Below are 26,963 nucleotides of genomic sequence, written 5' to 3'. Positions count from 1 at the left end.
CCACCCACCCCCGCCGAGCTGAATATGGCTCGAGGAGGGAAAAGCACCCGACTGCGGCGGCCAATCCATTTTTTTCGATCGACTGCCTAAACCCCGCGGTAGCTGTCCCTTCGGGGATGGTGAATTTCGGCCCCCACATCTTTCCACTGCTCAATTCAATTGCTCGCAAGACCCCGACCAAAGGTGTTTCAGATCTCGTCTCTCGATACTCCCCAGACCTCAGTCCTTCAGCACTCCGAACATACCCGAGCCTCTTCTCCCTGCTGTTTCCCAACTGCTACTCCTACCTCTGCACCTTCCCAGTTCCTATTCCCCTCTACACACTCTCAGCTTGAGTAGCCAGCTTCCTAGTTTTTCTTTACAAGTTTTCCAACATCTTCAGAACATACTCTCCATACCTGATCTTAAGACTTCACTAATTTACAGTGCTTTACAGCCAATGAAGTACTTTGAGTGTAATCAGTGTTGTAATACGGGAAACGCGACAGCCAATTTGCGCTCAGCAAGCTCCCACAAACAGCAATGTGATAATGACCAGATAATCTTTTTGTTATGTTGATTGAGGGATAAATATTGGTGAGGACAACAGGGAAAACCCCCTGCTTTTCTTAGAAATAATGCCACGGGATCTTTTACGTCCACCTGAGAGAGCAGATGGGGCCTCGGTTTATAGTCTCATCTGAACGACAGCACCTTCTGACTCAGTCGAGTGTGCTACCCACTGAGCTACAACCGACACTAGATGATTGACATAATGTTTATATTTGCATACGACAGCAGAAAATGGTCTTAATAGTTTGAATGATGGCATAAATTGAAAGAAAATAAGCTTATCGCTCTATGTAATTAGTGGATGCTGTAAAGTGGCTGTGTAGAGGAACAATTGAGTTATCTAGCTGAAGCTTGTCAATTATTTAAACCAGTGCAACAATATAAATGTCTTGGGTTAACTTTTTTGTTAGCTTAAGGCTATTCGAATTGCATCTTTACTGTTGTATACGTTAGTGTGACTCTCCTACTGTCTTTAAAAATTGATATGCAGACATCGGAGACTGCTTTAAATCACTGCCTATATTCTGCAGAAGTGTAAGGAGCTGGAAATAGTCCTTGGACAACTAATAGCTTGATTGCCTGAGAGTTGGTGAGCAATACAAAAATAGCTTCCCCTGTCAGCCTTTTATTTATATACTGCATATGCATAAATATATACAATGGCTCAGAACTAGTGTTCAATATTAAATATTGCTTATGTGCAATGGCTGGTGTTTCAGAGTTGCCCCTCATTTATTTGGCAACCTTCTCGATGTTGCTTTAAATGGTGACTGACTCTCATAGTTACTGGTTTTATTTTGGAGGTCATGACAGATTTGTAAATTACTAATTTGTTCGGTTCATTAGATGCATCTCCATCTCATTCTGTTTTTAAGATTTCTAACTGAGTTTTAAAATTGTGTACCCTGCAGTTATATTAAGCACATTTTTATTCATGAACAGATTCATATCATGACTCCTGTACTTGCTAGAGCGTGGTGTTATTTTTGTGCCCTGTGATATGGCTGATTCTCACCATTCATTAATACTCGAGCAAGCCATGCCACTGTGATTGCTGCGATACCTCCTGCTGCTTCTCACCAGAAATGATCTCATAAAAAACATTTTTTAGTTACCCGAGGCAGTGATATTCCACTGCTCGTAATGTTTTTAGAATGAACCATGGCTGCATTGCTGCATTAGTATGAAGGCAGTGGATCAATGCCTTTTTTTTTTAAGTGTTTTTTGACTAAATGGAGAATAATGGATAACTGAATTGCACCATTTCTGTCCAATTGAGAGTGTGTGGTCTGATTATGCAAGCCCACATGACCTAATCATGCTCGTAAAAGTTCAAATCATCTGGAACCCAGATAATCAGATTAAATTCTCATGGTATTTATAATAAATATATTTCATTTGTTCCTTTTGTGGGTGGAGAGAATTTCTTCTATTTTTTTTTCTTGTGATGGTTGCTGCCCATGTGCTCTGCGTCCTTGATGCATTTTGACATTCACATGCTTTTAATGCCTTGTAAGGTCGACTAAAGGGCGTGATTGAGTTTATTCTGTGACAGTTTATCAGGATTTTGCAGTCAGCATATTTTGTGTATGGAGACTGAGGCCCTTCGATCGTTAACAGCTGTGGGCTATACTTTTCATACTGATTAGTTTTACTTGGAACAAACAGTGCAGCTTGTTCTGTCAACAAATGGGTAGGTTCCTAGGGTTCAAGTTTCCACAAGAAAAAAAACGGCGCCTAAAAAAATCCTCTGTATTCTCCACCTACTTACAGGTCCTCTGGCCCTCGGCGCAGTCAGCACGAGCTGTTGGGGGGCGGAGCCAGGTCCCGGTGCTGAAAACAGTGCCGGGACCTCTGCACATGCGTGCTACAGTCGGCACGCAAGTGCAGTAGCTCCAGGCGCCGAACTGTGTGGGAGGGGCCCAAAGCACGCAGCCCCTATCCCTGGCCCAATGGCCTCACTGGGGCTGCGTGAATGAGGCTCCCCCCACGGCCCGCTCCCCCCACCCCCCGCCCCGACCCGACACCCGCTCCCCCCCCCCCCCTGCACCGACCTGAGACCCGCGCCCCCCCCCCCGGACCCGACACCCGTCCCCCCGCCCCGACCTGAGACCCGCTCCCCACCCCCCCCGGACCAGACATCCGCTCTCCCCCCCCCCCCCCCCCCGGACCCGACTCCCGCTCCCCCCGCGCCGACCGACACCTGACCCGACACCCGCTCCCCCCCGCCCCGACCCGAGACCCGCTCCCTCCCCCCCCTCTCTCTCTCTCTCTCTCCCTCCCTCCCTCCCTTCCTCCCTCCCTCCCTCCCCCTCCCGCTCAGCGGCACGAACGGCTGCAGAATTCTCCCTGGCTGAAACACTTTCACACAGGTAGGAAGATGGTTTATTTAATCTTTTCTTGGCTTATAAATGTTTATTCAGGTTGGATTTATTTGTATAATATTTGTAGAAGTATAAATAAGGATTTATTGTCGAATTTAATGAGTTCCCTTCCCCCCCCTCCCCCCCACCTCGTTCTGGACGCCTAATTTGTAACCTGCGCCTGATTTTTTTAATGTGTAGAACAGGTTTTTTCAGTTCTACAAAAATCTTCTCTGGCTCCATTCTACTTTAGTTTGGAGTACATTTTCACTGTGGAAACTTTCAAATCAGGCGTCAGTGGCCGGACACGCCCCCTTTTGAAGAAAAAATTCTGTTCTAAACTAGAACTGTTCTACCTGACTAGAACTGCAGAAAAAAAAATGTGGACAATTGCAATTTCTAAAATAGTCCGTTCTCCACCAGTTGCTCCTAAAAAATCAGGCGCAAATCATGTGGAAACTTGGGCCCCTAGTTTCAACAACAACTTGCATTTATATAGTGCCTTCAACACACTTAAATTGTCACCAGATGCTTCACAGGAGTGTTATGAATCTGAATTTAACACTGAGCCACATAATATCGATATTAGGACAGGACCATGGTCAAGTAAGTAGGTTTTAAGGAGCATTTTAAAGGAGAAAAGAGAGGTTTAGGGAGGGAGTTCCAGAGCTTTGGGTCAAAGCAGCTGAAAGCACGCCAGCCAATGATTGAGCGATTAAAATGGAATGTGCAAGAGGCCAGAATTGGAGGAAAGCTGATATCATCTAAGAGGGTTGTAGGGCTGAAGGAGGTCAGAAGTAGGGAGGGGCGAGGTCATGGAGGAATTTGCAAACACAGATGAGAATTTTTTAAATTGAAGTGTTGCCGGACCAGGAGCTAACTCGGGTCAGTGAGCATGGGGGTGATGGACGGACGGGACTTGGTTTGAGTCAGGATATGGGTAGCAGTGCTGTGGATGAGCTCAAGTTTGTGTAGGGTGGAAAATGGGAGGCTGGCCAGAGGAACATTGGAATAGTCAATCTTCGAGGTAACAAAAGTATGGATGAGGGCTTCAGCAGCATAACAGCTTTTACTGCAAAGTTTTTTTACAACTGCAAAAGGCTTAGAGTATTTTCAGTTGTGATAAGTTTTTGTACTTGGAAGAACAGTTGACAGTGAGATTTCTCTGATTTCCAGCATGTTCATATATTTTTTTTCTCATACACCCTGGGGCCGAAATTGCCCATTTTTCCTTCAGGCCTGTTACTACCACAAATCGGCAGCCACGCTGTGGAGTGGAGTGGCCGCTGACCTTTTGTGGAATGGCCGCTGCTAGCACAATTGCTCTTCCAAGTTTCCCCTCACCCCCTAACCGCTCCGCTGCTGCCTATCCGTCTTAAGCACGCCATCGCTGCACGCACCGCCGATCTAACCCCCCGACGGCAACATTCCCCTCGGAAAATCTTCGGCCCGCCCAGCGGTGCCAAAACAAGCTTTTCCTCGGTGGTCCAGTGAGGCTGTGGCCTTCTGCAACGGTGGAGCGGCTTCCCTTAAAGGGGAGGGTGCACTGCCGCTACCGCATGTTTTATTTTTGTCGGCCGACTGCCAGGTCGGGCCGACAATTATGCCCCCGGGTTCGGCTGGGCTGCCAACGGGCAGCCTGGCACTCCCTCTTGGATGCCAGGTCACTGGCCCGGCTGAAACCCTCCCTGGTAGCCCAGTGGGTCGAAGTTTTAAAATTGTGAAGGCTCTCCCCTTTAAGTGAAGGGGAGAGCCGTGGTGACTCCGCACCGCCCCCAACTTCTGTCCTGCAGTTGCTCTCCCCGCCGTGTCTTTGCACCTCAGGTGTAGTCACAGCTCCTATTTACACCGACTTCTGGATCAAAACAAAAATTAAAGAGCCGAATGAGGCGACCTGAACCACAGCGGGGTGGGGCAATTTCTACCCCCGTGTTGTGTGTTGCATTTTTTTAAATTTATTCCTGGGATGTGGACGTCGCTGGCAAGGGCAGCATTTATTTCCCATTCCTAACTGCCCTCGAGACAGTGATGGTGAGCTGTCTTCTTGAACCGCTGCAGTCCGTGAGGTGAAGGTACTCCCACAGTGCTAATAGGGAGGGACCAAAATTGAATTGTTTTACAGAACAAAGGGAGAATCATTAACATTACATTTATTGGTAAGCTAAAGTAGTTCTATTTTAGATATGTATAGAAAGCCATACAACAGTACTACATTAATATCATGACTGTATTTATACATCATTAAGCACTGGGGGAACATATTTTAACATGCTTATAGTGAATACTCTCTGGCACTGTTGGCAATGATAATTCTAATTTTAGTTTGTATGCAAATCTGAAAATAGATGCTGAATTACTCTGAAAAATCTGACTGCATCTTTTATGTTTGGTTTTACATTAAAACTGGATAACAGACAATATTTTCTTGCCAATATGTTTTCCATTGGGGTTTGATGGGTCAAACATGGGTTTCTAATCTAAGTGAAAATGTGTTCAATTAGTCCCCATGGTAAGGTCACTTGGAACAAATTGCACGCAGTATATCACGAGCAAGAATGTGAGTAGTAATATCTGTAGGCTGTGGTGTGACAACAATTGCAGTGGTGTGAGTTTGTTCAAGTTGTAATCCCTCTGGTGAAATCAGATAATCATTGAAGCAAAGCTTGCTCTGTCTAAAATTACACTAAGTTAAAGACCAGCAGTTTCTAGTATAAAACGTTGCTTCACTTATTTTCCTTGTATTCAGCTGGTTACCAGCGACTGACACTGTCCAGGTGACATTGAACACAAAGGCCAGAGAATGGGTCGGTTGGAGATGAGGGGGAAGTGAAAGTTGAACAATTGTGAATCTTGACCCCAGCCCACTTTCATCTTTAACCCAGATAGGAGTGGGCTGCCAATTAGCTGCCAGGAGGTGGGTTGGCTATTTACATATTATAATGAGGCCTGAACCCTCCACTTTTAACCTGCTTGGCAGGTTTTACTGCAGGCGGCTGTAGATCCCGGGGCTCACGATTCCCGATGGCTGCAACGAAGTGGGCTCAGCTTCGAGGAGCAATCCTTGTGGGCCGGAGGAGCAGGAGTGCTTCCTTCCAGCACCCCAAGCTTCCCCACTAACAGATTAGCCCTCCCCGGGGTCGGGATCAAATCCCTCCCGGGAATTGAGCTCACCCCTCTATTTCCACACCCCTGGGATTGTGGATCAGACCACCCCCATCTCTGGGGCAACACTTACCTGGTCCTGTGGTCTCCTTGTCTGCGTTCTCAGCATGACTGGTCGATAGCCTGTCGGGTAGGGAACCTGTTATATATGTAAACCTGTAAATACCTTGTTTAACCACCAGAGGGCTCATCCCCTGGAGTCCCAAGGGATCCCACAATCCCTTGGGAGCACCTGTACATAAGGAGGCCTCACAGGCTGGGGAAGCACTCTGGAGACCTGTAATAAAGGACTACGGTCACACATTACTTTGAGCTTGCAGTATCTGGTTAGAATTTTTATTCAAGACTTAACAGAACCCACGCCTGACATCGCACGCCCGCTGTGAAGTTAAAACTCCACAGCGTGCTGGGAAACCCAAACGTGCGGGTTTCCCGCTATCTCCCGAGTCCCCCCACACCATGCAGGTGGGACCCGGTGAAATCCAGCCCAAAGTTTCTGCTTAAACCTGATCACACTGCCAAAAAGTGTTAGAAATCAGGGATGCCTAAAAATGTATCAAACTGTTACGAACGCTATATTTAAATCATTGTTTTCAACTGCAGACAAAATGTCAGTTTGGATCAGTGAAATGCTAATGTCTTGGTTGCCAATGGAGGGTATAATTCTTTTTACTATATACAATCTCCCTGTTGCTAAGCGATTACCTGTTAAGTTAAGACTTGAACTTTGTTTTAGTATTTTATATAGGATTTGAAGTTAGCTTAACAAATCTGCTGGCAAAGATAATGGATGGAAGTTGAGAGAGTTGATGTAAACCTGTTGCTACATCGTAAAAGAGAGAATACTCTCTGGGGCGAGCAGTTTTCTGGTTTGGCCTGATTGGATCAACGAGAGAATAGAGATGAGAGATTTCCTCAGGAAGAAACTCTGGGTTAGTGTAAACAGATAGCGATATGGTCAAAATCACAAGACATCTTAAGGCAGGCTTTGTTTCAAGAATCGAGACAAAGAAATAGAAGTCTTATTGGATATTATGTTTTTAGGGGAACCTCTATAGGTCAATAGGTCTCGTCATTGTCCAGGGTCAGGCCCACCCCTAAAAAGAGAGTAAAAGTAATACTTGGAGATCTTTTCATCACAAATGGTGTGAGGAGGAGAGCGAAACAGAAGTTGAGCTGGTAAAAGACTGAATGATCCCATGCTTTACTGAAGGATGCTGTAGACAGAAAAAGAGACTGCAAGCCAAAGAGCTGCTCATGAGCGCCATCTGTTTGTCCGATCAGGATGCGTATTAACTGTCTCTTATGGTTGTATGTTTTTGCGATACAGGTGCAGCGTCAAGAATCCAGAGTTCCAGAATCCGGAATGTTCCGGACTCCAGGACGATTGGTGGCCAGGTAGTCCGGAATCCATAAAATATTCCGGAATCCGGACCCGACGATCCTGCCGACCTCTGGCCTGGCCTTGGCGCCGCTCACCTTGCCCTGCTCGACTCACCGCCACTGCCCTTGCCTCGGGGCCTCCTTGGCGGGGCTCGCCCAAACATCATCTCGGCGGGGCCCCGCCTGCCTGCCCACATCCTCGGCGAGGCCCCGCCCACCGATATCCCCAGAGGGCCTGAACAGCTCCTTGGCGGCCCCATCCACCCCCCCCCCCCCAACCTTTCTGACATTTCTGGATTCATGACGTCAGAAACAAATCAAAAGCCCGGAATCCGAAACGCCCTCGGTCCCGAGGGTTCCGGATTTTAGGCACTGCACCTGTATAACTAATATGCCATATTCCGTCTTAAACTCTGGTTAAACACAATATATCTACTAGATTGGTTTACAGGCGATCCTGATTAATAAAGTGGCCAGAAATTGCCCTATTTCTAACAAGGTGAATGCGAAAATGAGGGTTAAACCCTGATAAAACTTGACATCAAAATTGGTATTCTGCAGTTGAGGTGATACTTTGGTGTGGGGATCACTTCATCTTCTCTCCTTACCAATAACTAATAGCAATGAAATGCTCATCTTCAGTCATTTGCTTTTTTGAAATGCTGCCAGTCCTGAATTAAGGCCAATCTTGAGATCCCCTTAACTCAACCAATATCTTCAGTAAGAGCAGTAAGTGATTTTCAAACCCCATGACTCGATAAGAACATCCATTTGTGATTTTATGCTTTTTTTAGAAATAGAAAATGCTGGAAATATTTCCACTATCCTTCAGTGTAGTTAACTCATAGCAACCAGAGAAATTCTCTTCACCTTGCGCTCACCCATAGTGATGCTTGCACTTCCAATATGCAATGCACGTTGGCTGGCTATAGTTCAACCAGCACATTCACTTGCAACAACGCCTTGAGTGTAATCATGATAATTGCGTGAAAGTTGTTTACTTGAGCAGTTGAATTGAATTAGTTGGTTTCTTAACATTCCTATGTTGTGTATATCCAGTCAAAATTGTAGATACTAAGGGCTGGATTTTCAGTTGAGGGTTAATGTCGGGTGGTGGATAAATTTAGCACCGAGAAATGGTTTGCGTCGGCAGCCACAAATTTCAGCAGCTGCGCCCCATCAGTGGAGCAGAGCGCTAAGGGAAGCGTTCCACAATTATCTTGGGGCGCTAGGCCGGGTGACCAACTGAATATCCATTGCTAAAGAGCTGGAATTGTGGCACCTTAAGAGGCCTGGGAGAAAAAAATCGGCACAAAAATCATTCTCAATATATTACCCCAAATAAGGATAAATTGCAAAAAGAAAACAAACAACAAAAAAATCACACTTCTCATGCAATCATTCCTTCCCTCACCACCGCCGGGTCAGCTTTTCGAGACCCAATACCGCACCTCTGGGCGCTGACAGAGACAATCCAAATGAAAATCCAGCTCTACGGGCTTTGATCAACACTGGTTTTATTCTGTGTGCAAGTACAAGCCCACCCCTTCCCCCCCACCCCACCACCCCGTCCCTCCTGAGTTAAAGATGGAAGTGGTACAAGCAGACTCTGAGCCCAACACAAGCACTATACCTTCTCGACAAACTGATCTTGCAGGATTTAGCGATCACCACAAACATTTAACTAATTCTCAGCTAGTATGGTGGATGCACCTTTTACACGAACATTTTATATCTTTTGGAATTTAAAAAAAATCTAAAGATGATTATTATCCTTTTTTATTTTAGAAGTGATAAAAAATGTGTGATGAAACAAGGGTCCAAATCAAATGTTAATAAAGTGTGAAATGCAGAATCTGAATTACATTACTGGTGCAAAAAGAGGGATTGCTCTCGAGAGAAGCTGCGGTGGGGAAATTTGCATCATTTCAGACTTCAGTGTCACATGAGTTGATTTGCTAGCATTACACTTTTTAAATCCATCCATTCATATTTCACAAATCTTGGCTCAATAGCTAGTAAATGCAACCAACCATCACTTTTTCTCAAAATACTTATTCAGCTAATACAAACTACAAGATGAGCAAAATCTAATAAATAAATGTGATTTAACCTCTCAATTACTGACTGCATTTTGAAAAGGTTGCCTTGTTTTATAGGGTAGTTACAACAAAATATAAAATTTTTGCCAAAAAGTACGTTATCTTGACCATAAAATAGCTCAATTCCTATTGTATATTTGTCTTATTTTTTGCTGCCTTGGGCCTAACCTCTGCTGGGAGCCTGGGGCTCAAGTTTGTGTTCCATCCTGAACTGCTATCACTGCTGAACCCCAGGGACCCATCTCCCAACTAAGACATGATACCAACCATTCTTCAGTGTAAGAGATGAAAATTAAAAAGGAATTTATAAATATGACTTCCAGTTTTCATCTGAAACTTGACAGAATTGCAAAATTTGATTCTAACTACAACAGTAAAAATACCAGAATATGTTTAATTTGTTTTACTTATTCTGTCAATGTAAATCATAATAGATTGTAAACATAATGTCCCACATTACAGCAGTGACTACGCTTCAAAAGTACTTAATTGGCTGTAAAGCTCTTTGGGACATCGTGAAAGGTGCTATATAAATACAAGTTCTTTCTTTTATAATGGCCCAGAAATAGCTGGAATGTCGATGTGGACTTTTTTCCTGCACTGCAAATTGCTGGCAGTGTGAATTAATAACTTTGCAGTGATAATATTACATCTGGGACCTCAAAGGCTGATGGTCTATCTCCTTAACCAATGAAACAAAAGGATAGAAGAACATAGAGCAAACAATGGGGAAGGAAAAGGGTGAATTAGAGTCAATAAATACATAAAGAAAAATAAATAGAGAGAGAAAAATTGGATTAAAAGAGAGAGAAAATTGATAAAGGTAAAGTAAGAAAAACAATTAAAAATGTAATAAACTGTGGGGAACAATTTATTACTTGCAGGAGTGAGACTCAACAATTTAATTGTTCCCTTTCTGGGCCTCCAAGGTGGAGTGCTGTGAAAGAACTTTAAATCACATCATCGAGCAGGGTCCTTCAAAGATGAATTACCAGCCCCAAATGGCTGCAGCAAGAATAATTCACGTTTAATGGCACAAAATTCTTGACACACAATGAATGTCAATGGGGAGGTTCACAATGAGGTTCCAATATTTCATTTTTTGGGAGGCTAATGGTGTAGCGTGCAAATCATCCAGCAATTTGTGGCCAATTGAAACTCGTGGTGTATCTCTTCTTCGCCAGAAGTTGCTGTTTTTTTTATGAACTAATAATGGCGGGTGTGGTAACTTGCTGTTATTTTTCTAGCCATGTCTGGGCCAATATAACAACCCCTCTGGTTACAAAATGATGTATTGTATAAGGCAGTGTGTGAGGAATGGCAAGCGAGGAGAGAGTGATTGATGTTTTTAAAAATAAAACACAAAGGGCCTGAAATTGGTGGACTTAACATCCACTGCCGCCGATTTTCTTCTGGGCGGTCTTCTCCTCTGAGAGAAGATCCCTGGGGACCGTCCGCCGCCCAGAAGAGTCCTCCCATCCGCTGAGCTGCCAGTTTGGTCCAGGCAGTCCTCTGCTCCAGCAGGGGAAAAGATCACTGCATGGAGGCAGGTCTAACCTCAACGGTAAGTATGAAGATCTGCAAAAAAAAAAGTTACTCCACTTCTTTTATTTATTTATTTTTTTGCAGGGATTCAGGTGGATGGGGTCCTCTGAAGGATTTCTAGTGTTTTTTTTAATGTTTTGAAAATGTTTTATTTCATCAGTTCCCCCCGCTCCCCCGGCCCCATCCCTGGGCTCGACTCAGTCCTCAGTCGTTCTTTGCCAAGGATTGCATTTGCTGACAAGAATGGGAACTACCGCCTGCTGCCGCCAAGAATTGGCACGTAAGTTCCATTTTTGCCGCTGGGCGGTCTTTCCCAGATTTTTCCATGAAACTGCCGCCCAAAGTATCGTCAGTATCTCAGCGGTCCTTTGGATGGTATTTGGGCGGAACTTATCTTTCACCAATTTCGGGCCCAATGGCTCAAAATTTGCAACGTGAATAATTGTGGCTATCAACGCTCACCATTTATAATGGAGAAATACTGACAGCAAATTCTGGCTTCCACACATGCGCAGTTAAACGCAGAAATCCAGAAGTTGCTGTTAGAGATACCCTGCTCCTCCATAGGATGTGCTGTTGCCATCCTCGCCGTTAGATTCTTTATTGAAATGACTGCAATGACGTGAAGTTGCTGTACTTGCCCTCTAGTTCCGCACTAAAGACAGCTGAAAGAGTTAGCACTGGTTTATTCAGTACTTCCAGGAACGGTGCAGTGGCTCTAGGCCTTTTGGCTAAGAGCATTGGCGCAGAGTGATCCTTGGCGTGTGCAAGGTGACATAAATAAAAAAAAAACATACATTGTACAGCACAGAATCAGGCCATTCGGCCCAACTGGTCGATGCCTCCTCTCACCCCTCGTCATCTAACCCTATCTGCATAACCTTCATTTCCTTTCTCCTTCATGTGTTTATCTAGCTTTCCCTTAATTAGGCCTATTAACAGTCAGTGGCGGGAGTTGCCTGGCAGCCCTGTGCAAAGGTTAGGGCTGGGGCTGGTATTCCGGACTGTGCAGGTTCCACGGCGCTAATGCCGCTCTTGACTTAACTGATGGTGGGGAAGATCCGTTCAAACCAGTTGTGCAGAAAGTGAATGTGTTAGGCTTATGGGGGCCATAAAAGGAGCGGCGTGGGCAGCGTGGCGGCCCCGACCTGCGAGAGACCATCAGCGGCAAGTTGGGGCCATAACAGGAGCGGTGGCCATGGGCAGCGTGGCGGCGACCACTTCAAGGTACAGCGCGAGCTGGTGCAGGTGGGCGACGGCAGCAAAGAGGGGCATCATCAAGTTCCAGGTCAGTGATTTTGAGCATGGGCAGATACAACAGGAGCGGCGAGGGAATGTCGAGGGATGTGATCGGGACCCGGGAGAGGCGTGAGTTCGGGCCAGAAGAGGCAGCCCGGGCCAGCCCACACTGTGATGTGTGTGCACTGGGCCCGTGCAGCAGAGCAAGCCTCCAGTCGTCTTGGTTAATCCTTGATACTTGACCAAGACCTAGCTCTGTCAAGACCATGTGGTGGCTGGTGGGCAACGGTCACCATGCGTTTTTTTTTTAAATCCACGCACAGGCATCTTCAAGATGTAGTTTGGGATCTAGAATATTAGGTCCTTCATTGAAACATCTGTGAACTCATCCCTTTTTGGCTTGGAAGTAAGTCATCCTCGTTTCAAGGGACTGCCTATGATGATGATGGGCTGAGCGTTCAGCCTGTCTGAACTGACCACTGGTGCCAGTGGCGGCCGTTTACAGGGATTGGATCTACTTGTGGCCCTGTGCAATGGCACAGTTTGCATGGCTAACAATGCCTCGGTTAACCAGCCATATCTATTGTTGACTTATGTTCCGTTTTCACTCGGGGCTTGAAATATAATTGAACTGTGCAGGTGGGCATATCTGAGTGAGTGCAGCGGTCTGCACAAGAGAAATAATATCTGAAATTGCTCTAAGTAGAATAATATGTGCTTTAAAAAATCATCTGGTGCAGAACACATAAACACAGGCAAACCATTGCATTACTCAACTGAAGTGTATTTAAACAAGGTATTGCACAGCTGCTTGGCAATGAAAGGCCATGGCTGCTTTGACATAAGTGCAGCATTGAGAATAAGCAAACACTGCAGAAAAAACTGCTGAATTCATATGAGTAGGTTTATCTTCAGTCATTGAAAGTGTACTCAATATGTAGGCTGTCCATTAGGGACACCTTCCAGGTCTGTGTTAGCTTTACAATCTTAGGATCTGTGTGTATTATCCACTGTGTAATGACCCACCGTGAGTGCCTTATTTCTGTTTCTTTTTTCCCCTTTTTCCATTCCTTTTCAGTTTTTTTCCTTATTTTTTGTTCTCATTTTCTGTTTATCCTCTATCTCTGTCCCTTTCCCCATGTTTGTTCATTGCCTCCACTTCTGTCGCTCGCTCTCCCTTTCCTTCACTTTTCAGTAACTCTTCCTTTTATTTGCTTTTTCACTTTCAAACAGCCAATCAAAAAGCAGGTCCACAAATGCTTAACAACTGAAGGGCAACTGCGGTATAGAAGCATACTGGTTGTTACATATGAATATACAAAATGGGAACAGGAGTAGGCCATTTGGCCCCTCGAGTCTGCTCCGCCATTTAATATGATCGTGGCTGATCTGATCTTGGGCTCAGCTCCACTTCCCTTCCTGCTCCCCATACCCCATCACTCCCTGATCGCTCAAAAATCTGTCTATCTCCACCTTAAATTTATTCAATGACCCAGCCTCCACATGTCTTTGGGGCAAAGATTTCCACAGATTTACGACCCTCAGAAGAAATTCCTCCTCATCTCTGTTCTAAATGGGCGACCCTTTATTCTTACTGGCTAGTAATCCAAACACCTAGACTAATAATCCAGAGATGAGAGTCCAAATCCCACCACAGGAGCAGCTCAGTTAACTCAATAAATTTTGAATTAAAAGGTAGTATCCGTAATGGTGACCATGGGACCAGGTTTTGGCTTTCCTGCAGAACGGCACGTCTATTTCCTAGAACATAAAGTGCGCCAATTACCAACCTCTGTATTCTCCAATATTTTTCGGGCCCTTTCCAGGCCGGCGTGGCACAGGAGGAGCTGCTGCAGGCGGAGCTACAGCCCTGCGCCAAAAACAGTGCCAGCAGCTGCGCGTGTGCAGTAGCTCCTGGCCCTCCCAGCGCATCCTGTCTCCGGGCGACGACCCTATCCCTGGCTGAAAGGACGTCGGCCGAGAGGCCTGTCTGTCCTTACCTCTTCAGCGGCGGCCCGCCCGGCATCTCCTGGGGGCAGGCCCCACCCGAAGTCCTCGGCGGTGGCGGGGCCCGCCTGACCGGCATCTCCTGGGGGGGGGGCTGTCCCCACAAACTGTTGGAGGGCACCCGGTGCGGCAGTAGGGGAGTAGAAACTTACAATTTTTTATTTATTTAATTTTATTTTATTTATATTGATTTATTTATTATTGACGATGGCTCTTTATTTGTAAAAGTGAAGTGTTTAATGCTTGTAAACTTCCCTCCCCACCCCCCCCCCACCCCCATTCTCTCGCTCCCTGTGCCTAATTTATAAAGTATAGGCAAGGTTTTTCTGAACATACAAAAATCGACACTTACTCCATTCTAAGTTAGTTTGGAGTAATTTTTCGCTGCCTAAACTTGCAAAACAGGCGTAAGTGGATGGTAACGCTCCCTTTTTGAAAAAAACTGTTCTAAAATGAAACTATTCTAATTCACTAGAATTGGAGCAAACTAAATGCCGAGAATTGCAATTTCTAAAATACTCCATTCTAAACTAGTTGCTCCAAAAAAATAGGAGCAACTCAGGCTGAAACTTGAGCTCCATGAAACTGCCGGATAGTCGCAAAAGCCCAACTGGTTTGGAAACCTGCTGTCCTTACCCAGTGTGGATTATATATATGTGACTCCAGACCCACACCAATGTGGTTGACTCTTAACTGCCCTCCAAAATGGCCTCGCAAGCCACTGAGTTGTACCAAACCGCTTCGACGAAGTCAGCACTGTGGGCGTACCTTCAGAAGCACTGCAGTGGTTGAAGACGGCTGCTCACCACCACCACCTTGGGGGAAGTTAGGGGTGGGCAATAAATGCTGGCTTTGCCAGCGCGCCCACATCCCGTGAACGAATAAATACAGTTTTGAGACAATTCCCCCAACCCAAGCCTCTTCAAAGGCCACATTGGTTCTTCTGTCAGGGACATTTTGTTTTTTTCAGTCTTCTTCGTTTTACTCTTGTGATTTTCTGATCCTATTATCTTTTCCTGCCAACCCAATCTTGTTGCATCTTTCATTTGCAGCCTAACCCTATCAACAACATGGCCCAATCCATGGAACTCTAAACAGTGTCACTATTTTATAATTTGCATATTGTATGGTTTGGTACGAGAACGGAATGTGTATTCCAACTCACTTTAACCAATACAACGGGATCCACTGGTTTCAAATAGGTGTTGTACATTTAAACTAGATTTCAAAATACAATATATAAACAGTTTAACTCGTTGGTAAGACCAGTGTTGAAGGTTGTTGTTAGAATTGACCGGCCAATAGAAAAAGTGCTCCAATCTTCCTAGATCGCGACATCACCCATGAAAGTTTAGATTTTAAGCAGCAACCAATATCATTCTCATCAATAAACTAATAACATCTAAAATATTGCTACCTTCAGATGCCAAAGTAAATGTTTATTATGTAATAAGCCTATTTCACTGTTTTTCAATGCTCTGTAGGTTATGCAAAGCCTTGTTAATAGTGGGTACAGGTTGGAAAATTGGAGCCTAACTTCAACTACCTAATCCACTGTGCATCATGTTTTGTGTTATATTTTGGGGGCAGACTACAGGCACATGTGAGATTGTTTGGAATAATTGTTTAACTTTGGTCTCTATCATATCAGCAAGAATTTGCCTGTCATAAGCATCTGCTGGTCAAAGATGGGATTGGTAAACAACTTGGGCTCGATTCTTCCATCCGAGGTGGGCTTCGGCCCCACTCCTGGCTCCATGTCAGCTCCCCTCACGACTTTCCCTTGATTGGGCTTATTGAGCCTGCCCTGCCAGGTTCCTGGCCAATTAAAAGGAAGCGGGACTGATGCGTCATCAGTCAGTTTCTTTAAAGGGGCCATGCCCACATACATTTTGAAGGTTGGCACTGCAGAAAGGTGCATAGCTGCACGCAGGCTCTCCCATGACTCCCTGCATATGGTTTTGGAGGAAGTCACGGCATGCAGGGAGGTTATCTTCCTTTACAGTGGGCAGAAGAGACCTCCCCAGGACACCAATGCAGCCTGGTTGCACATTGCACAGGAGGACACCAGCAGGGATGTCATCTGGAGGAACTGGCTGCCGTGGCGCAAACCTTTCAATTATCTCCGTAGATCACAAAACGTTACTGCAAAGCCACACTCAACCTCATCCTGCTGTGCCACTCATCACATCCCCATCATTCTGCCTTCCCCACCCTACTCCTGCACATCCTTACACCAACTTACCTTGCACCTCCACCCAGCCCCCTCTATCTACATTAGCATATCCCCATCTCAATAGCCACCCTCCGCTGTCATCCTCATCCTTGTCCAATCATATCAACTAACAAGGGTAGGCACTTGGGTGGTGTTGCCAATGCTGATGTAAAGTTTCTGTTAATGTGTTGTCAAACATTGAAAACTTTATTTTCAACACTTTGCCTTCTTGGACAGATCTGTGTGCACCTTTGAAAATGGCTTAGTGAATGTTGAGACAAAACTGTACCCCCCCCCCCCCCCCCCCAATGGTAATGAGTGTTAAAGGAATTGCTGAGGCACTGTAGGGATGCGTTATGGTGTTGGTGTGGGGAGGTGCCAAACTGGCGCATCATGTGGCAGCCAGGGTGTACAGCGTCAAGTGAAGTAATTGTGGCCATGGTGAGGCCATCCTTGGCCTCCTGGGCATCAATTAGGTTGGATGCTGATGCCTTGTGTCCTGTGTAGCATCAGTTGATTGCAGAGAAGGTTGGTGTTGGTGATGCTGGTGTGCCTGGTGATGCTGGTGTTTGGGCTGATTGTGGTGGAATTCTGAGGACCAAGGTGACATTTTTTTCAAAGGCACTGATGCTGCTGGAATGGATGGTAGCTGAAGTTGAGATGACAGAAGCGATCTATCACTGGTGAGAGGTTGCACCAAGGAGGTGACCAATAGAGAGTTCACTGCAAACACTTCAAACCTCCATAAAACTGAAAAGTGTATTGCAAATCCTGAAGTTTCAGCTTCTAAGATTGGAAATTGAACAATTATGAAATGGTAGCTTTTATACCACTTCTGCAGCTGTCAACTCGTCAAATCTAGTTCCGAATCTGTCACTTACCTGATGTGATACCCAAGGGAGAGGAATCTCATTTTTTTTTTAAACTTGGGAAAATCCTTTGGAACTATTGGTTAAATAGCTTTAAACTTTCACGATTGCCTGACATGTCACTTAGTGCCAGGTCTGCAAACTGCAGCCAGAGCCTGTAGTTTGGAAATTCACAAGGAGGTGGGTTCAGAGCAGACTTCCACCCTGCTGTCAATCACAGCCATTTTGACAACAGACCCACCTCCAAACTGGCACTCGCAGGGCTGGTAAGATTGTGGCCCAAGGCTCTGAAATTCCTTGAGTCCTACAGGACTATTTTACCTGTACTGGCAGAACTTTTGCTCGCTAGCCTCGGGCACCTTTGACCCTGTTAGAGTTCCCAGAGTCACTGGCTCTGTATTTGCAGTTGGAGGCTTCCCGCAGGGAAATGTCTCTGATCCACAAATAAAATGCCCGTATACCTGGTGGTCTGGGAGTACGGAGATTCATGGTCCGGGGTGTCTCTAGTAAAGGCCCACATATCCCAGGGGTGCAGGTGGTTAGCGAACACCCCTGGGATCACTTGGACTGGTCCAAAGAAGGATCCTCATTCATGCTTATGGGGACCCCATCGCCCCAAAAATACATCTAAACTTCAAATAAATTTTTAAAAATTAAATATTTAAAATTCACAAAAATGGCATTTCATTAAGTATTTAAATCAGAAATTTAAGTTTATGAAAAATAAATGTACATGTTTTAAAGGGGCTAAAAATAAACTTGCCTTATTGCACAGAGTTTTAAATATATAGATAAAAATTTAATTTTTTTAGAAACTTTTAATCTGGTGAAAGCAGCTCTTGCACTTGCTTTTACCAGGCGTAAGAATTTCACGGGCATTCGCTGGGCAGAATAGCCCAACTCTTCGCCCACAAATGCCCTTTTTTTCCCAGGGATGCATTGGATCTGTCAAGAAGATCATTGACTGATTGCAAGTTCCGGGTTTTCGCACACGCGCTTCATGTGCATAAACCCAGAACCTGTGCAGCCATCACGGGCACGTACGCACCTGTAGGGGCCGCAAATTATGCCCCAATGTATTTAAATCAAGTGGGCAGGTGTCTGCGCCAGTACGAGCTTCACTGACTCCACTTCAGGGAATTAGAGTAGGGACTGGCATTGGTGGAAATGGCCTGAAGAAATAGCCCCAAAACATTGAACTTTTAGGGCATTCTACCCACTACAATTGGACACTTTACGATTGATTACAATGGGGAAAACTTGCCCTTCAACAAAACAGGTGCCTCATGCCCTTGGCAACCCTGGATTGTAGGGACACACAGTTACGTTGTGTAGTATTGCTAAGGGTGTAAATCTAGAAATTATATTGTGACACAATTCCAGCATTTGCATGTGTCCTCCCATTTATGGTCATACGTGCATATGGGAATGACGTCCTACCACACACTTCCTTTGTGTCTGCACCCAAATGGCCTGGCGGTTTCAATAGGTGAGGAAAAAAGGAGAGAGATCATGTAATTGGGTCTCCCACAATTTCCACCTCCGACTGGCCCAAATGTAGTCTTCTGTGTTCATTACATGAAGCAGAATTTTTGAATAAAGGTTTAAACATGTGGCAGGCAGTCTCCTGAGAATTGTTCAAATAGACAACACACTTTTACATGGTGTCAGAACTATGTTCAAATTTGAAGACTTAAAGCTGCTAGATCCTTCTGAGATGAGCAGATGTTGCTGAAGCGTGGAGGAAAACGGAAACAACATTTGTTTGCAGCAGCTGCAGGAGGCGTGAAAGATAAAATGGGCTAGTATTTTGCTTCATGCAATGCCAGCACAAGTGATGAACATTGTTTGAAATTATTAATAGACTAATTTTGAGGAAAAGGTCACAACTCATTGGAACATTGTGCATGAAAAACCTGTTTAATACTAAGTTTCAAGCTTTGAGGAGACAGCATCGATCAATATGTAATGGATTTCCACAATGGCCAAGTCTTGAGTACAGATATCTCATAGAATTCATTGTTGAAGACAGAATTTTAATCGGGATAATAGATGGTCAAGTCAGAGACAGATTATTAAGAGAAAATAGTCCACATTGACGGAAAACAATAGATTATTGCACAGCAGCAGCAGAACACAAATGCAGTTAGTACATCCATACAATATGAGTCATGAGTTGTTGCTTCATACATGGGGTGGGGGGGGGGGAAGGAATCAGATCAGACTGGTCAAGAGATCATGAATTGTAATTACTGTGCTAAATCATGAGGAAAACATGTCAAATATGCTGGTGTAAAAAATGAAATCAATTTACTGAAGTATGCAAACCTACCCTTGTTGAACAAGAAAATAATAAAAATGAAGTTCCTCTTGTGGAAAACAGAGTGAGAAAATAAATTAATTATAATTGATTAGATTCAGCCAAGAGATGATATTGAATGGACAGCAGACCTTAAGACAAATGACTGAACAGTTTGTAGCAGCTCAGTTGTGCCAAATTTATAAGAAAATTAAACACAAATCTCAGCAAGTGTAATGTGATGTATTATGGTCACTGCATCTAGCCGATAGGAAAGTATAATGTGATGTGTAAATAAAAACACATGCCAGAGTCTAGAAATTCAAATTTGAAAACAGCAAGTATAGCTAGTCTAATATAAAAACAGAAAATGCTAGAAATCTCAGCAGGTCAGGCAGCATCTGTGGAAAGAAACAGAGTTAACGTTTCAGGTCTGTGATCCTTTGTCAGAAGTGGAAAAGTTTGAGATGTAGCAGGTTCTTAAGGAAGTGCAGGGGCAGTGAAAGGGGGAGGGGAGGAAAGAACAAAGGGGAAGGTCTGTGATAGGGTGGAAGGCAGAAGAGGTTAAGAGACAAAAATGAGATGGTAATGGAACAAGTTAAGAAAGAAATTGAGTCTAGATGGAGTGCAAATGGCAGAATCATCGCCAGCTGCCATGGGAAAGAGATGTGTGTGTATAGTCCTTGGAATCTGAGCTGATGAACTGACAAACAAATGCTTAAAAGTGATAAATATATTGATACATTTAAAGGTTTGAAATAGGCAGCAGGAAAGCCGAGCATATGACTGAGGCAGTCATACAGCCACCGAGGAAATTGCTAGTGGCACATCATGATAACGTTTGTGATGAGCTAGATTGAATGGAGTAAATTGGTGTAATAAAGAAAGTCAATGAACCAAGCCAGCCCGCCTGTGGTACAGTCACAGCAACCGAGCTGATAAGTGATCAAGTGAGAATATGCAGCTATCTGAAAGGCTTAAGTAAAGGCATCGAAAGAGATGTTTCCAATGCAAACCAGAGGCAATAGTGTCACAGTCCTCACCATTGGCCAAATTGTGGCTACTGGCAAGTACAATTAGATGAAGACCCATCAAAGTTGTATGCCTTTAAAAGTCCTTTTGGCAGATAGGCATATCCTAAAGGATGTGAAGGCCTTAGAGAAGGTGTGCAAAAGATTTACGAGCATGATTTCGGGGATGAGGGAGTTCAGTTATGTGGATAGACTGGAGAAGCTGGGGTGTTCTCAGAGCAGAGAAGATTGAGAGGTGATTTGATAGAGGTGTTCAAAATCATGAGGGGTCTGGACAGAGTAGATGGAGATAAACTGTTCCCATTGGCAGAAGGGTCAAGAACCAGAGGACACAGATTTGAGGTGATTGACAAGAGCCAAAGGTGACATAAGAAAATACTTTTTTTACGCAGCGACTGGTTAGGATCCGGAATGCACTGCCTGAAAGGGTGGTGGAGGCAGAATCAATCACGGCTTTCAAAAGGGAGTTGGATAAGTACCTGAAGGAAAAACAATTGCAGGGCTATGGAGAAAGGGTGAGGGAGTGTTCTTACAAAGTGTTGGTTGGGGCCTGTTGGGCCGAATGGCTGCTTTCTGTGCTTTAACCATTCTATGATTCTAAAACACCCTTTTGAATCATATCTGCTCCTGAAATGTTCCAACACATTTGGGTACAAGTTTATATGCACTGTCAGCTTTACAGGTGCAAAACTAGTGCAAAGTATACCTGTTCAGCAGTCCCAGGCTTGAAGCCCCTTTGAAGTACATTAGGGGCTTCATTCATGTTAAAGGACCCCTTTTCACAAATTGGTCACTGCATGAGTGGGGCAGGTGTTGGGCCTTGGCAATTGAGGCTTCTTCAACCAGAGGTACTTTTGAGATTTTTATTTTTTCAAAAACACCATTTTAAAGTGGAGCAGGAATGCTCCCCCGACTCCACAGGAATTTTGATCGGCTCCCCCAGCAGCCCCTGCCTGAGACTTGCCTGAGTGAAGATGTCAGCACCAAATAATACGTGCATCTTTGCCTATATGACTGTAACCTCAATGAATATATAGTGCCATGTTAATGCGCATCCTATTTTAATATAATGAAGTCAAAGAGAACACCAGACAACTTACTCCTTAACACCATGCTTCACCTTGGTGCTCACACGTGCTTTCTTTCACCTATTCTAGTGCTTGTCCTAGATGGAACCAGAGGGCCAGGATTGCAAGAGGTGGTTGGTTGCTAATGCTCTACTAAAGATCAGATGCTGAGGCAGTCGTTCTCACATGGCAACTTGCTTCTGGCAGGGAGGCACTGCTGGCTATATCTTGAGAGCTTGCTTCACAGCAACCTGGTAATGACTCCACATTCCACTGGAGTGGTACTCTGAGGGGAAGGCCAGAAGCCTGGCATATGTTGCCATCCTGAGACAGCACTATCAAGAAGGTAGACTGCAGCCATCACCATTCCACTTGGCTCAGTGGTCATATTGATTAGGAGGACGACTAGTCTAATGGCGATATCCGATCCTGAAAGCTTTGATAGACAGCAGCATGCATCATGGTCCCCCCCAGGATCTGAAAGCCAGTATTCAAGGTTCTCTCTCTCCTCTCCCCTATTGTTACCAGATCGGTAGTCTGTGCTTTTGTGGAGGTACCGACTGGTCCTTTGCTGCTGCTTAGCTGCTGATCTGGTGTAGATTCCAGTGAAGCTCCAAAATGCTCTATTGGCTCCTGCAATGAAGACCCAGCTTCCGTGATATTGCTACAAAGAGATGTAGACTCGAGAATCATACCTGTCAGTTACTGCAAGTCCTTAGATAGATGTGATGTTCCTCAAACATTCTTCATTTTAAGTTGAGTATCCATGAGTTCTGGATCCCATGAACCTCTAAGCCATAGACAACCTCCTCCGCTGGGAAGGTGCCACATCCCCACTAACACTATTTAGTTGCCCTAAGTGAACATATCTGAACTGTGCGTGTGAATGAGGGAGCAAGTAATGCAGAGGATGAGTTGGAGAATGTTGGTGCATACAGGGCACTGGAGGTCTCTGGAGGAACTCGTGTGTGGGCTGCAGACTGCTAACATTCGCCTCTTAATCATCATCCTGACCATAGTTCACAAGGAGATAGTTGCGTCCATTCATCTTCCTCCTGTGCCACCCACTGCTATGCTGGAACTGCAGGACAGGAGGGGAGAAGCCAAGAATGGGTGTGCATCATTCCCTTTAGATTAAGCAGACAAAGAAGGGAGTGGAAGGGTGAGCTGTTTAAGTACTTCACAGGGATGCCAGTAACTGTCACGAACCTGTTGACCTCACCATTTTCCAGTGAGAGCTGTAGGATTTTTTCCTACGGGTTTCGAACATGAAAACCTATAAGAACACTGAGATTTTCCAATACAATGGACTTTTATTAAAATGATTAAAATGACTAAGTTCTGAGTTCAACACTACTGCATATAGATTTAAAATCAAAAACCACAAATCTCTAGCTTACCGATTTTAGATTCACATCCCCAATTCTCCCAGTTGCTTACAATTCAACAACCCTTAAACTTTGCAACATATATGCTGCTACGTTAATTGGTTATGTACAATTCTCTCACAATGTATATATCCAACTGTTTAGTTATCCAATTTCCCCAGTTACATACAATTAAAAGCTACGTTAACTGGTCCTATACAATGCATCCCACAATGTATATATCCAACGGTTTACAGTTATGTTATTCCACAGTTATGTACATTTACTCCTACGTTAACTGGTCATACCTCTTAGCAGTAACTGTGCTAAAACTGGCTCTGTATAATTCAATGGATGATCACTCCATCTGAATATATACCTTCCATGTGTTCGCTTCCCTGTGTTCAACAGCCGTCTTCCAACACCACCTTCCGGTGTTCCTGTTCCAAGCTCTAGAGAAAGAAAATTCATTTGTTTGAAGTGTTCATACTTCCGTCTCCTCCTGGCCATCTGATGTCCAGTTCTGATTGGTCAAAGATAACTTGACCATTTTGCTGATTGGCCAACTTGAATGTCTTTCAACATGCATCTTCCTGTTTTAATTCCAACTGTTCGTAGAGCCCCTCCCCCGAGGCTACTTTCAAACAAGTCTTCAGAACAGAATACCTTCCCATGAGCTCCAGCGTCATCCCTCATGGGGCAGGAGCATTTTTAAAGTGGGGATTCCCCCATGGTGGCTTTTCTGTGCCGAGCATTGGGAACCATTTTCTCCAAGAAGATTGAGTACAGGATGGAAACGCTAATAGTTGAAGAGTTTCTGCCAGATGACATGCGAGAGCTGAAATAAAATATTTGGGGGTATCAGCTGTTAAAATGGAGGAAAGGGTTTGAGTTGTGCATGTAAACAATTGCTGTTGGGGGGTACTGGGTAGCCATAGTGCAAGATCCAGTAAAGATTTACGAGAATGAGGGACTTTAGTTACGTTGATAGACTGGAGAAGCTGGGGTTATTCTCCTTTTGGAGCAGAGAAGTTTGAGATGAGATTTGATAGAGGTGTTAAAATTAATGAGGGGTCTGGACAGAGTCGCTAGAGAGCAACTATTCCCTTTGGCAAAAGGGTCAAGAACTTGAGGACACAGATTTAAAGAACCAAAGGTGACATAAAAACTTTTTAATGCAGTGAGTGGTTAAGATCTGGAATGCACTGGCTGAAAGGGTGCTGGAGACGGACACAATTTTACCTTTCAAAAGGGAGTTGGATAAGTACCTGAAGGGAAACAAATTTGCAGGGTGGCGGGAAAAGGGCAGGGGAGTTAGGACTAGCTGAGTCGGCACGGGCTCGACGGGCCAAATGGCCTTCTGTACTATAACCATTCTAAGATTCTATGGTCCCAAGTTGGAGTGCACTGTGAAGGGTTAATTGCACAAGTGTTGCTTTAAGAGGCTGAAGAATGTGCTGACATACAGGGTGGGTAAGGGAGAAAAGGGTGTGTTATCTTGCCAGCCCTGGTGAGGTTGTTGAAATGCTTGCAGCTCTGGTTTGCATCCCTGCAGCTGGGAGTTGTTGACACTCAGTGCCAATGCTGCCTCATTCCAGGTGGCACTTGTGCCATTCCTGGCAAACTCACTGGAACAGACACCCAGGAATTAATGTCTGCTTAATTAAATTTTATCAAGGAGGGTTTGGAGCTATGAGCGAGAAAGATGTTATGTTCTTCTGTTCCCGAGTGCCATGCCATATTGCCTTGTTTGGCTACTTGCTCAAGAGGATTCTGCTGTAGACATCCTTGAAAAGTATGAGAAAAAAGACTTGCAGTGAAGTTATCAGGGAGTCAAGCGAGTGAGCCAAGCACTGCTACTTCCAAATTGGTTGTTGCTGATATATGCAGGCTGACCTGTCTTTTTAAAGGCTGCACTCATGCACCCAGCAGCTTACATGTGTTGTACACAGGAATTACACCAATGACTACTCCAATGCAAATGCGCTGACCCAGAAAATCTCTAAGAGGTGGGTGCACATCTTATTTGAATACAGTAATCAGTGCAATTCATCACATTGAAATTCTACCCCATGGCGTGGATAATCTGCTTTGATGGATTGGGGCAGTAATGGCTGCGGGGTGGTAAAGTTTGCACCACAGAAAATACATCAAAATTGGGCAGGTGGGGTGCAGCGCTAAGGGAGGTGTTACCTCTCTCTCAGGGTGCTAGGAAGGCTGAGAATGATAAAATCCTCCTGTGCCTGCCCGGGAGCACTGCAAGAGAGGCCTGGGAAGAAAAAAAAACCTGAAAGGCCCCCCCCCCCACAAAAAATTCCCAATACATAGCTCACCCCACCACAACATAAATTGCAAAAAATATTAAAAGAAAAAACAATCACACTTACCTTGAGATGGCATTACTTGCCTCTTTGACTGCGGGGTGTCAGTATCGCAACCAAGTGTTACTCCGTGCTGCCGCAACATCAGCCCTGAAAACCCCCGCGTGCTGCTGGAAGCTGACCGTCCACCCAGAAGACCTCACCGCCGCCATTGCCACTCCTCTGGGGCAAAAAAACGGAGCGCAAAAGACCGGAAAATCCATCCCATTATGTTTTAATATGGACTACATAACTCCCTTCACAGAATTGTGTTTTAGCTCTTGCATGGTCTTGCCTTGCCTTTCCCTATCCTTTCACCTCTGTTATGTATTAATACTGAGGGGTCACCAGACACCAGAGGGTGCTGCGGTCGGAGGTCATCGGGCTGTATGCATGTGGCATGTGTGCTTGATCACCTGTATATAAGCAATGTGTCTTTGTCAAGCTGGCACTCTTGGGCTGGAATAAAGATGGATCAGGTTGCATCTGAGTGAGTTTACAGTAACCAGACTCTTGACAACCTCTACAAGCCCCTCCCTGAACTGACTGTTTCTCTGACTCTGGTCTCATGTGCATGCCTGCCCACTTTGGCCTCACCATTGGGCATGCCTTCAGGTATCCGGAGCCCGTGTTCTGAAATTCTCGTCTTACACCCCTGCATCTCATCACCTCCTTTTTCTCCTGTGAACCCCACCTATTTGGTCAAACTTTTGTTCACCTTTCTTAATTATTTCATATATTGGTTGTTTTTCATTATGTCCTTGTGAAGTGGCTTGGGATTTTTTTTAATGTCATAAGTGCCATATAAATGAAAGTTGTTAAATGTAAGTTGTTGTCTGATGATTAAACTTTTCACTGAGGTTTGTGTGCCAAGTAAAAGTTGTAGCTTTTATGACCGTAACGAAAATATGTATAACTACGTTTACAATATACTATTCATTCTCCTATTGTGCTGCACACCTTGTCTGCAGGCGAGTGGGGATAGAATGTACGAGATCATTGAACCAGGGCACACTGCTCTAATTCAGTCCAAATTTTAAAGTCATACATTGTCTTTTTTTATATTTTATATTCTAACTAAATAGCAAAACTTGCAGAAATTTAGGAAGCAGAGAAGTAGCGTTGGTTGAGTTGTCAAACATTTCGGTGCAGTACAGGCTGAGGAGCTCAGGACTGCACAAATAATGCCTCACCACAGGCAGGAGATGAATTATAATGCGACAGGTTTAATTAGCTAGGTTCCATTATAAATGCAGACATAGGAATTTGCAATGGAAAAATGTTGAAGCTAAGGTGTGACAACAAGAAATAAGGTTTTATAGAGCGGAAATGAAAAATGCAAGATTTTTAATATACCGTAGTTGAGAGTCTCAAACTAAATACCTTCTCTGTGTATTTCTTT

General features: G+C 44.6%; 1 protein-coding gene and 1 long non-coding RNA gene across 2 annotated transcripts in view; one reads left to right on the top strand and one right to left on the bottom strand.

The window, feature by feature from the left end:
* Positions 1–26,963, top strand: part of LOC139279594 (CUB and sushi domain-containing protein 2-like) — a 914,549-nt gene that overhangs the window by 83,007 nt on the left and 804,579 nt on the right. The gene's annotated exons all lie outside the window — the stretch shown is intronic.
* Positions 1–26,963, bottom strand: part of LOC139279389 (uncharacterized) — a 53,962-nt gene that overhangs the window by 12,102 nt on the left and 14,897 nt on the right. Inside the window, exon 2 of the long non-coding RNA XR_011596462.1 lies at positions 23,510–24,039. This is a non-coding gene — a long non-coding RNA (uncharacterized lncRNA). The remainder of the gene's footprint in view (positions 1–23,509; positions 24,040–26,963) is intronic.

This window comes from Pristiophorus japonicus, chromosome 14 (genome assembly GCF_044704955.1).
Source record: "Pristiophorus japonicus isolate sPriJap1 chromosome 14, sPriJap1.hap1, whole genome shotgun sequence".
NCBI lineage: Eukaryota > Metazoa > Chordata > Chondrichthyes > Pristiophoridae > Pristiophorus > Pristiophorus japonicus.
The sequence above is the reverse complement of the archived record's forward strand: the minus strand, read 5'-3'. Positions and strand labels throughout refer to the sequence as shown.